This window comes from Capra hircus, chromosome 26 (assembly GCF_001704415.2).
Source record: "Capra hircus breed San Clemente chromosome 26, ASM170441v1, whole genome shotgun sequence".
In the NCBI taxonomy this organism is placed as follows: domain Eukaryota; kingdom Metazoa; phylum Chordata; class Mammalia; order Artiodactyla; family Bovidae; genus Capra; species Capra hircus.
In genome coordinates, this window is record NC_030833.1 from 35,126,065 (window position 1) to 35,138,181 (window position 12,117).

The 12,117-nt window shown below is 39.7% G+C and overlaps 1 protein-coding gene across 1 annotated transcript in view; it reads left to right on the plus strand.

Moving 5' to 3' along the window:
* LOC100861186 (cytochrome P450 2C31) overlaps positions 1–12,117 on the plus strand; it is a 53,798-nt gene that overhangs the window by 11,067 nt on the left and 30,614 nt on the right.

Below are 12,117 nucleotides of genomic sequence, written 5' to 3' on the forward strand. Positions count from 1 at the left end.
GGATTCCTAGGTCATAAGGCAGTTCAATTTCCAGTTTTTTAAGGAATCTCCACACTATTCTCCATAGTGGCTGCACTAGTTTGCATTCCCACCAACAATGTAAGAGGGTTCCCTTTTCTCCACACCCTCTCCAACATTTATTGCTTGTAGACTTTTGGATAGCAGCCATTCTGACTGGCATGAAATGATACCTCATTGTGGTTTTGATTTGCATTTCTCTGATAATGAGTGATGTTGAGCATCTTTTCATGTGTTTGTTAGCCATCTGTATGTCTTCTCTGGAGAAATGTCTGTTTAGTTCTTTGGCCCATTTTTTGATTGGGTCCTTTATTTTTCTGGAGTTGAGCTGCAGGAGTTGCTTGTATATTTTTGAGATTAGTTGTTTGTCAGTTGCTTCATTTGCTATTATTTTCTCCCATTCTGAAGGCTGTCTTTGAAGGCTGACTTTTCATCTTGCTTATAGTTTCCTTTGTTGTGCAGAAGCTTTTAATTTTAATTAGGTCCCATTTGTTAATTTTTGCATTTATTTCCAATATTCAGGAAGGTGGGTCATAGAGGATCCTGCTGTGATTTCTGTCAGAGAGTGTTTTGCCTATGTTCTCCTTTATAGATTCTGATCTTACATTTAATCCATTTTGAGATAATTTTTATGTATGGCATTAGAAAGTGTCGTAGTTTCTTTTCTTTTCTTTTTTTTTTATAAATGGTAACCAGTTTTCCCAGTGCCACTTGTTAAAGAGATTATCTTTTCTCCACTGTATATTCTTGCCTCCTCTGTCAAAGATAAGGTGTCCATAGGTGTGTGGATTTATCTCTGGGCTTTCTATTTTGTTCCAGTGATCTATATTTCTGTCTTTGTGCCAGTACCATATTGTCTTGATGACTGTGGCTTTGTATTAGAGCCTGAAGTCAGGCAGGTTGATTCCTCCAGTTCCATTCTTCTTTCTCAAGATTGCTTTGGCTATTTGAGTTTTTTTGTATTTCCATACAAATTATGAAATTCTTCTTTCTAGCTCTGCAAAAAAAACCATCAGTAGTTTGATAGGGATTGCATTGAATCTATAGATTGCTTTGGGTAGTATACTCATTTTCATATATTGATTCTTCTGATCCATGAACATGGTATATTTCTCCATCTATTAGAGTCCTCTTTGATTTCTTTCACCAATGTTTTATAGTTTTCTATATATATATATAAGTCTTTAATTTCTTTAGGTACATATTCCTAAGTATTTTATTCTTTTCATTGCAATGGTGAATGGAATTGTTTCCTTAATTTCTTTTTCTGTTTTCTCATTATTAGTGTATAGGCATGCAGGGGATTTCTGTGCATTGATTTATATCCTGCAACTTTACTATATTCATTGATTAGCTCTAGTAATTTTCTGGTGGAGTCTTTGGGATTTTCTATTTGGAGGATCATGTCATCTATAAACAGTGAGAGTTTTACTTCTTCTTTTCCAATCTGGATTCATTTTATTTCTTTTTCTGCTCTGATTGCTGTGGCCAAAACTTCCAAAACTATGTTGAATAGTAGTTGTGAGAGTGGGCACCTTTGTTTTGTTCCTGACTTTAGGGGAAATGCTTTCAATTTTTCACCACTGAGGATAATGTTTGCTGTGGGTTTGTCATATATAGCTTTTATTATGTTGAGGTATGTTCCTTCTATTCCTGCTTTCTGGAGAGTTTTTATCATAAATGGATGTTGAATTTTGTCAAAGGCTTTCTCTGCATCTATTGAGATAATCATATGGTTTTTATGTTTCAATTTGTTAATGTGGTGTGTTACATTGATTAATTTGTGGATATTACAGAATCCTTGCATTCCTGGGATAAAGCCAACTTGGTCATGATGTATGATCTTTTTAATATGTTGTTGGATTCTGATTGCTAGAATTCTGTTGAGGATTTTTGCATCTATGTTCATCAGTGATATTGGCCTGTAGTTTTCTTTTTTTTTGTGGCATGTTTGTCTGGTTTAGTATTAGGGTGATGGTGGCCTCATAGAATGAGTTTGGAAGTTTACCTTCCTCTGCAATTTTCTGGAAGAGTTTGAGTAGGATAGGTGTTAGCTCTTCTCTAAATTTTTGGTAAAATTCAGCTGTGAAGCTGTCTGGACCTGGGCTTTTGTTTGCTGAAAGATTTCTGATTGCAGTTTCAATGTCCGTGCTTGTGATGGGTCAGTTAAGATTTTCTATTACTTCCTGGTTTAGTTTTGGAAAGTTATACTTTTCTAAGAATTTGTCCATTTCTTCCAAGTTGTCCGTTTTATTGGCGTATAATTGCTGATAGTAGTCTCTTATGATCCTTTGTATTTCTGCATTGTCTATTGTGATCTCTCCATTTTCATTTCTAATTTTATTGATTTGATATTTTTCTCCCTTTGTTTCTTGATGAGTCTGGCTCATGGTTTTTCAATTTTCTATATCCTCTCAAAGAACCAGCTTTTGGCTTTGTTGATTTTTGCTATGGTCTCTTTTGTTTCTTTTGCATTTATTTCTACCCTAATTTTTAAGATTTCTTTCCTTATATTCAGCCTGGGGTTCTTCATTTCTTTCTTTTCTAGTTGCTTTAGGTGTAGAGTTAGGTTATTTATTTGACTTTTTCTTATTTCTTGAGGTATGTCTGTATTGCTATGAACCTTCCCCTTAGCACTGCTTTTACAGTGTCCCACAGGTTTTGGGTTGTTGTGTTATCATTTTCATTAGTTTCTATGCATATTTTGATTTCTTTTTTGATTTCTGCTGTGATTTGTTGGATATTCAGCAGCGAGTTGTTCAGCCTCCATATTTTGAAATTTTTGATATTTTTCAACTGTAATTGAGATTGAATCTGACTTTATTGTGGTCAGAAAAGATGCTTGGAATGATTTGAAGTTTTTTGAATTTACCAAGGCTAAATTTATGGCCCAGGTTGTGATCTAGCCTAAAGAAGGTTCTGTGTGCGCTTGAGAAAAAGGTGAAATTCATTATTTTGGGGTAAAATGTCCTATAGATATGAATCAGGTCTAACTGGTCTATTGTATCATTTAAAATTTCTGTTTGCTTGCTAATTTTCTGTTTAGTTGATCTATCCATAGTTGTGAGTGGGGTATTAAAGTCTCCCACTATTATTCTGTTATTGTTAATTTCCCCTTTCACACTTCTTAGCATTTGCCTTACATATTGCATTGCTCCTATTTTGGGTGCATATATATTTATAATTGTTATATCTTCTTCTTGGATCGAATCTTGCATCATTATGTAGTGTCCTTCTTTGTCTCTTTTCACAGGCTTTGATTTAAAGTCTATTTTTTCTGATATGAGTATTGCTACTCCTGCTTTCGTTTGGTCTCTATTTGCGAGGATTATCTTTTTCCAGCCCTTCACTTTCAGTCTGTATGTGTCCCTTGTTTTGAGGCGGGTCTCTTGTAGACAACATATATAGGGGTCTTGTTTTTGTACCCATTCAGCCAGTCGTTGTCTTCTTTTTTTTTTGGTTGGGGCATTCAACCCATTTACATTTAAGGTAATTATTGATAAGTATGATCCCGTTGCCATTTACTTTATTGTTTTGGGTTTGAGTTTATATACCCTTTTTGTGTTTCCTGTCTAAAGAAGATCTTTTAGCATTTGTTGGAGAGCTGGTTTGATGATGCTGAATTCTCTCAGCTTTTGCTTGTCTGTAAAGCTTTTGATTTCTCCTTCATATTTGAATGAGATTCTTGCTGGGTACAGTAATCTGGGCTGTAGGTTATTTCCTTTCATCACTTTAAGTTTGTCCTGCCATTCCCTCCTGGCCTAAAGTGTTTCTATTGAAAGATCAGCTGTTAACTCTATGGGAATCCCCTTGTGTGTTATTTGTTGTTTTTCCCTTGCTGCTTTTAATATTTGTTCTTTATGTTTTATCTTTGTTAATTTGATTAATATATGTCTTGGGGTGTTTCTCCTTGGGTTTATCCTGTTTGGGACTCTTTGAGTTTCTTGGACTTTGGGTGATTATTTCCTTCCCCATTTTAGGGAAGTTTTCAACTATTATTTCATCAAGTATTCTCTTATGGTCTGTCTTTTTGTCTTCTTCTCTGGGACTCCTATGATTTGAATGTTTGGGTGTTTAACATTGTCCCAGAGGTCTCTGAGGCTGTCCTCATTTCTTTTAATTCTTTTTTCTTTTCTCCCTCTGTTTCATTTATTTCTACCATTCTATCTTCTACCTCACTTACCCTATCTTCTGCCTCCGTTATTCTACTGTGGGTTCCCTCCAGAGTGCTTTTGATATCATTTATTGCATTATTCTTTATTGATTGACTCTTTTTTATTTCTTCTAGGTCCTTGTTAAACCTTTCTTGCATCTTCTCAATTCTTGTCTCCAGGCTATTTATCTCTAACTCCATTTTGTTTTCAAGATTTTGGATTATTTTCACTATCACTATTTGGAATTCTTTATCAGTTATATTCCCTATCTCTTCCTCTTTTGTATGTTTTTTTGGGCATTTATCCTGTTCCTTTACCTGTTGGGTATTTCTCTGCCACTTCATCTTGCTTCTATTGCTGTGTTTGGGGTGGCCTTTCTGTATTCTGGCAGTTTGTGGAGTTCTCTTTATTGTGGAGTTTCCTCGCTGTGGGTGGGTTTGGATGGGTGGCTTGTCAAGGTTTCTTGGTTAGCAAAGCTTGTGTCAGTATTCTGGTGGGTGGAGCTGGATTTCTTCTCTCTGGAGTGCAATCAAGTGTCCAGTAATGAGTTATGAGATGTCAGTGGGTTTGGAGTGACTTTGGGCAGCCTGTATATTGAAGCTCAGGGCTATGTTCCTGTGTTGCTGGAAAATTTGCATGGTATGTCTTGCTCTGGAACTTGTTGTCCCTTTGGTGGTGCTTGGTTTCAGTGTAGGTATGGAGGCCTTTGTTGAGCTCCTATCAATTAATGTTCCCTGGAGCCAGGAGTTCTCTGGTGTTCTCTGGATTTCGACTTGGGCCTACTGCCTCTAGTTTTCAGTCTTATTCTTACAGTAGCCTCAAGACTTTTCCATCTATACTGCACCAATGATATAACATCTAGGTTAAAGTTGAAAAGTTTCTCCACAGTGAGGGACACCCAGAGAGGTTCACAGAGTTACACGGAGAAAAGAAGAGGGAGGAGAGAGATAGAGGTGACCAGGAGAAGGAGAGGGGGAATCAAAAGATGAGAGAGAAAGCTAGCCAGTAATCACTTCCTTATGTGCTCCCCACAGTGTGGACCACTCAGAGATGTTCACAGAGTTATACAGAAAAGAGAAGAGGGAGGAAGCAGACAGAGGTGACCAGGAGAATAAAGGGGGAAATCAAACACAGAGACAGATCCAGCCAGTATACAGTTCCCTAAGTGTTCTCCACCATCCGGAACACACAAAGGGATTCACAGAGTTGGCTAGAGAAGCAAAGGTGGAGGGAGGAGATAGAGGCAATCTAGTAGAGAAAAAGTAGTTTAAAGAGGGAGAGGGCAGTCAAGCCAGTAATCTTGCCCCCAAGTAAAAATGGGTGCTGAAGATTGGGTTTTTAAAGGTACAAAATTGATAACAAATACTAAAAATAAAAGATTAAAAATCTAGAGTAGAGTTTGGATTCTCAAAAATATAATGTTAAAGAAAAAAGAACAAAGTCACAAAAATTATAAAATGTATATATATGAAGTTTGCTTTAAAAATTAGGGTCTTTTTTTTTGCAAAGTAATAGTAGGTTATAAAAATAGAAATTAAATAATAGAGGACTCAACAATAAATTTTTTTAATTTAAAGAATGATAATAGGAAATATATATAGAAGACTTTCTTCGGTGTTGTTGTGGACAGAGTGGGGTTAGTTCATTTTCAGATAGTTCCTTTATCCAGCTTATACTTCTCAAGCTCTATAGGTCCCTTCCTATGTAGTCGGTGCTAACTACAGCGTTTTGATCTATTGCACCAGTCACTTCCAAGGCGGTTCCCTCTGTTTTAGCTTCTTCTGTTTGCTGGTCTCTTCAGTGTCTGATTTCCGCCCTGACACAAGGGGCGGTGGTGGACACTTTTTGAGGCTCACTTGTTCAGTCATGCTGTGGGGAAAGAGGAACACTGCAAGCAAACAACATTGGTTTGTCCTTGCAGTGTCTCGGCCCCACTGTGTTTGCCCCTGCTCACAGCGTATGTGCTTTCTCTGTCTACACTGCTTAGGCTCTAGGTTGCTCTGCCAGGAACTGTCTGATGCCTGCCCTGGGTTGTATGCATTTCCCAGGTCTAAGCTGCTCAGGTTCAGGTACTCAGGTACTCTTCAAAGGCACAGACTCGTTTGGGCCTGTGTTTTGAGCCCTTCCCAGGTCTGAGCAGCTCAGGTGACCAGGTGTTTGGCTAGCGTGGTTGCTGCAACTCATCGCCTCCCCTGTCCCTGCCACTCGGTTTTCTGGGTGTACAACTGGCACAGCTTCTCAAGCGAATGACGAATGTCCAGAATCCCACGAAGTCTTGGTTAGCACCGAAACCTGCTTGCAGTTTGATAGATAATGCCTCTCTGGGGCTGCAATTGCTCTCTTCCACCTCTGGCTGCCCTTGCCTGCTTGTCTCTGGTGGGGGATGGGCCAGTCCACAGCCGGCTAGCTCTGCTCAGTCCTTTATTCTGTGATCTGGCCTGGTGGTGTCTTAGGTTAGGGCTTTTCATGGGGTATCTATCCTACAGTCTGGGTTGCTATTTCAAGTTACCTCCCTGAGATTGCCCTTGGGACATTCAGGCCCGGTCCTTACTCCACGCAATTCAGGCCCAGTCCTTACTCTAAGCAATACAGCCCAGGCCTAGCTGCCCAGCCCCCGCTTGCTAGTGGCGGATGTTGGTGTCTGCATTACTTCTCCACTGGGAAATAATGTTGCAGACATAATCTGTGGGTTTTAATTATTTATTTATTTTTCCTCTTGGTTATGTTGACCTCTGAGGTTCCAAGACTCACCCCAGACTCACCAGTGAGGGTTTTCCTGGTGTCTGGAAACCTCTTTTTTAAGACTCGCTTCCCAGGACAAAGCTCTGTCCCTACCTCTTTTGTCTTGCTTTTTATCTTTTATATTTTTTCCTACCTCCTTTCAGAGACAGTGGGCTGCTTTTCTGGGTGCCTGATATCTTCTGCCAGCATTCAGAAGTGGTTTTGTTGAATTTACTCAACGTTCAAGTGTTCTTTTGATGAATTTGTGCGGAAGAAAGTGGTCTCCCCATCCTATTCTCTGCCATCTTAGGACTGCTGTCCTGATTACTTTCTAGAATAAAATTTCTGAAATGGAATTAGTAAATCAATGAATACTGAAATTTGATACACATTACTTGTAAGTGGTTTTGTCCACCTCATTTGTATTTCACACAGAAATTATTGTTAGCTGATTCATTTTCCCCATGATTAATATGGCCTTCCCTCAGCTTCCTTGCTGATGACCACCCAGACTCTGCTCAATTTCACCTAACTATGAGACCTCATACCTATGGGGTTGCCTAGTTTGACTGCAGAGTTCCAAAGAATAGCAAGGAGAGATAAGAAAGTGTTCCTTAGTGAATAATGCAAAGAAATAGAGGGGAAAAATAGAGTGGGAAAGACTAGAGATCTCTTCAAGAAAATGAGAGATAGCAATGGAATATTTCACGCAAAGATGTGCACATTAAAACAGAAATGGTATAGACCTAACAGAAGCAGAAGATATTAAGAAGAGGTGGCAAGAATACACAGAACTACACGCACAAAAAATCTTCATGACCGAGATAATCACAATGGTGTGATCACTCACCTAGAGCCAGACATCCTGGAAGGTGAAGTCAAGTGGGCCTTAGATAGCATCAGTACAAACAAAGCTAGTGGAGGTGATGGAGTTCCAGATGATCTATTTTAAATCCTGAAAGATGTGAAAGTGCTGCACTCAATATGCCAGTAAACTTGGAAAACTCAGCAGTGACTTCAGGACTAGAAAAGTTCATTTTTCATTCCCATCCCAAAGAAAGGCAATGCCAAAGAATGCTCAAACTACCACACAATTGCACTCATCTCACCACATTCCAGGATGTCTGGCTCTAGGTAAGTGTGTATGAGCAAAGCTAATGGAGGTGATGGAATTCTAGTTGAGCTATTTCAAATCCTGAAAGATGATGCTGGGAAAGTGCTGCATGCAATATGTCAGCAAATTGGGAAAACTCAGCAGTGGCCACAGGACTGGGAAATTTTCATTCCAATTCCAAAGAAGGGCAATACCAAAGAATGTTCAAATTACCACACAATTGCAATCATCTCGCACACTAGTAAAGTAATGCTCAAAATTCTACAAGCCAGGCTTCAGCAACATGTGAACCACGAACTTCCAGATGTTCAAGCTGGTCTGAGAAATGGCAGAAAAACCAGAGATCAAATTGCCAACATCCATTGGATGATCAAAAAAGCAAGAGAGTTTCAGAAAAACATCTATTTCTGCTTTATTGACTATGCCAAAGCCTTTGACTGTGTGGATCACAACAAACTGTGGAAAATTCTGAAAGAGATGGGAATACCTGACCACCTGACCTGACTCTTGAGAAACCTGTATGCAGGTCAGGAAGCAGTAGATAGAACTGGACATGGAACAACAGACTGGTGTCAAATGGGGAAAGGAGTACGTCAAGGCTGTACATTGTCACCCTGCTTATTTAACTTACATGCAGAGCTATAAGAGAAACACTGGGCTGGCAGAGGCACAAGCTGGAATCAAGATTGCCGGGAGAAATATCAATAACCTCAGATATGCAGATGACACCACCCTTATGGCAGAAAGTGAAGAAGAACTAAACAGCATCTTAATGAAGGTGAGAAAGGAGAGTGAAAATGTTGGCTTAAAGCTCAACATTCAGTAAACGAAGATCATGGCATCTGGTCCCATCACTTCACGGCAAATGGATGGGGAAACAGTGGAAACAGTGGCAGGCTTTATTTTTTGAGGCTCCAAAGTCACTGCGGGTGGTTATTGCTGCCATGCAATTAAAAGAAACTTACTCCTTGGAGAGAAAATTATGACCAAACTAGACAGCATATTAAAAAGCAGAGACATTACTTTGCCAACAAAGGTCCATCTAGTCAAGGCTATAGTTTTTCCAACAGTCATGTATGGATGTGAGAGTTGAGCTATAAAGTGAGCTGAGTGCTGAAGAATTGATGTTTTTGAGTTGTGGTGTTGAAGAAGACTCTTGAGAGTCCCTTGGACTGCAAGGAGATCCAACCAGTCCATCCTAAAGGAGATCAGTTCTGGGTGCTCATTGGAAGGACTGATGTTGAAGCTGAAAGGAGCTGATTCATTTGAAAAGACCCTGATGCTGGGAAAGATTGAGGGCAGGAGGAGAAGGGGACGACAGAGGATGAGATGGCTGGATGGCTCACTGACTCGATGGACGTGAGTCTGAGTGAACTCCAGGAGTTGGTGATGGACAGGGAGGCCTGGCGTGCTGAGGTTCATGGGATCGCAAAGAGTTGGACACGACTATGTGACTGAACTGAACTGAACACATGCTAGCAAAGTAATGCTCAAAATTCTCAAATCCAGTCTTCAACAGCATGTGAACTGTGAATTTCCAGATGTTCAATATGGATTTAGAAAAGGCAAAGTAAACTGCCAGAGATCAAATTACCAAAATCTGGTGGATCATCAAAAAACCAAGAGAGTTCCAGAAAAATATCTACTTCTGCTTTATTGACTATGCCAAAGCCTTTGACTGTGTGCATTACAACAAACCGTGGAAATTCTGAAAGAGATGGGAATACCAGACCACCTGACCTGCCTCCTGAGAAATCTGTAGGCAGGTCTGAAGCAACAGTTAGAACCGGACATGGAACAACAGACTGGTTCCAAATTAGGAAAGGAGTACATTGAGGCTGTGTATTGTCACCCTGCTTATTTAACTTACATGCAGAGTACATCATATGAATTGCTGGGCTGGATGAAGCTCAAGCAGAATCAAGATTGCTGGGAAACTATCAATAAACTCAAATACACGTATGCTGCTACTGCTGCTGCTGCTAAGTAACTTCAGTCGTGCCCGACTCTGGGTGACCCCAGAGACCCTGGGGTCCCAGCCCACTAGGCTCCCCCATCCCTGGGATTCTCCAGGCAAGAACCCTGGAGTGGGCTGCCATTTCCTTCTCCACAAATACACAGGTGACACCATCTTTACAGCAGAAAGTGAATACAAACTAAAGAGCCTCTTGAAAGTGAAAGAGGAGAGTGAAAAAGTTATGAAAATATTGGTCTAAAACTGAACATTCAGAAAACTAAGATCATAGCATCCAGTCCCATCACCTCATGGCAAGCAGACTGGGAAACAATAGAAACAGTGAGAGACTTTACTTTTTTGGGCTCCAAAATCACTACAGATGGTGACCGCAGCTATGAAATTAAGAGGTGCTCGCTCCTTGGAAGAAAAGCTATGACCAACCTAGACAGCATATTAAAAAGTAGAGACATGACTTTGCCAACAAAGATCCATCTAGTCAAACTTGTGGATTTTCCAGCAGTCACGTATGGATGTGAGAGTTGGATTATAAAGAAAGCTGAGTGCTGAAGAATATATGCTTTTGAACTGTGGTATTGGAGAACACTCTTGAGATTCCCTTGTACTGCAAGGAGATCCACCCAGTCAATCCCAAGGAAATCAGTCCTGAATATTCATTGAAGAGACTGATGCTGAAGCTGAAACTCCATTACTTTGACTACCTGATGGGAAGAACTGACTCATTGGAAAATACTCTGATGCTGGGAAGGATTGAAGGCAGGAATAGAAGGGGATGACAGAAGATGAGATGATTGGATGGCATCACCAACTCGATGGACATGAGTTTGAGCAAGCTCCAGAAGCTGGTGATGGACAGCAAAGCCCAGTGTGCTGCTGTCCGTGGGGTTGCAAAGAGTCAGACATGAATGATCGACTGAACTGAACTGAACTGAACTGAGTCTGTCACTGGTTAACTGAGTGTTGGAAGTTTATTTTACATGTTGGGCATAACCTTTTTCCTTGTAACTTCTACTTTTTAATCCCTGGTAGACTTTTTGCTTTTGGAGTATAGTGTGGTAGTAACCAGGCAGAGGCAGGGTGGACCTCCCATCGAAAATTTAGTTTAGATGTTGAGAATGGTAGTGATACACACATCTCAATAGGATATGAAAAGGTCTATTACACACGTAATGAGGCTTTCTGTGGAAGGCAGGTGGCTAGAAACCAGATCCAAAAATGGCTTGAGAAAGCAGAGAAAGGATGCAGCCTTGAGATTTTTATGGTCTTTGGGGGATAGATTGGGGTTGAAGGTTCTCAGTGAAAAACCAGACCTTATGTTCTTTAAATTTTGTTCCTGTTGCAATGAAGTATCACTTGAGCTTTCTTTAAAGTCACCTAGTCTAGATGTCAGTAGAAGAAGAAAAGACGAGGCTTACAAATTGTTATCAAACAGGAATAAAGCTAGTCATATTTTTTATTTTGGTTTGGAAGCCTGTTTCAAATACTATAACATATTTTTTAAATATTTGAATGTAACTCCAATTTCCATCACTGTTCTTTTCTTCTACAGAAAAACATGCTCCAATTTTTTTCTTTAAAAAATTATTTTTTTTAATTGAAAGATAATTGTTTTACAACATTGTGTTGGTTTCTGCCATACATCAACATGAATCAGTCATGGGTATACATATGTCCTCTCCCTCTTGAACTTCCCTTCTACCTCCCACGCCTTTCTATCCCTCTAGGTTGTCACCCTGGTTTGAGGTTCCTGATTCATACAGCAAATTCCCTTTGGTATCTATTTTACATACATTAGTGTATACGTTTCCATGGCACTCTCTCCATCCATCCCACTTTCTCATTTCTCCCACCCACCTGTGTCCATATGTCTGTTCTCTATGTCTGCACCCATTTGTACCCTGAAAATAGTTTCATCAGTACTGTCTTTCTAGACACCATATTTATGAGTTAATATACAACAGTTGCTTTTCTCTTTCTGACTTATTTCACTCTGTGTAATAGGCTCTAGGTTTGTCTACCTCATTAGAACACACTCAAATGCATTCCTTTTTATGCCTGAGTAATATTCATTATATATATGTACCACAGCTTCTTTATCCATTCATCTGTTGATGGACATCTAGGTTGCTTTCATG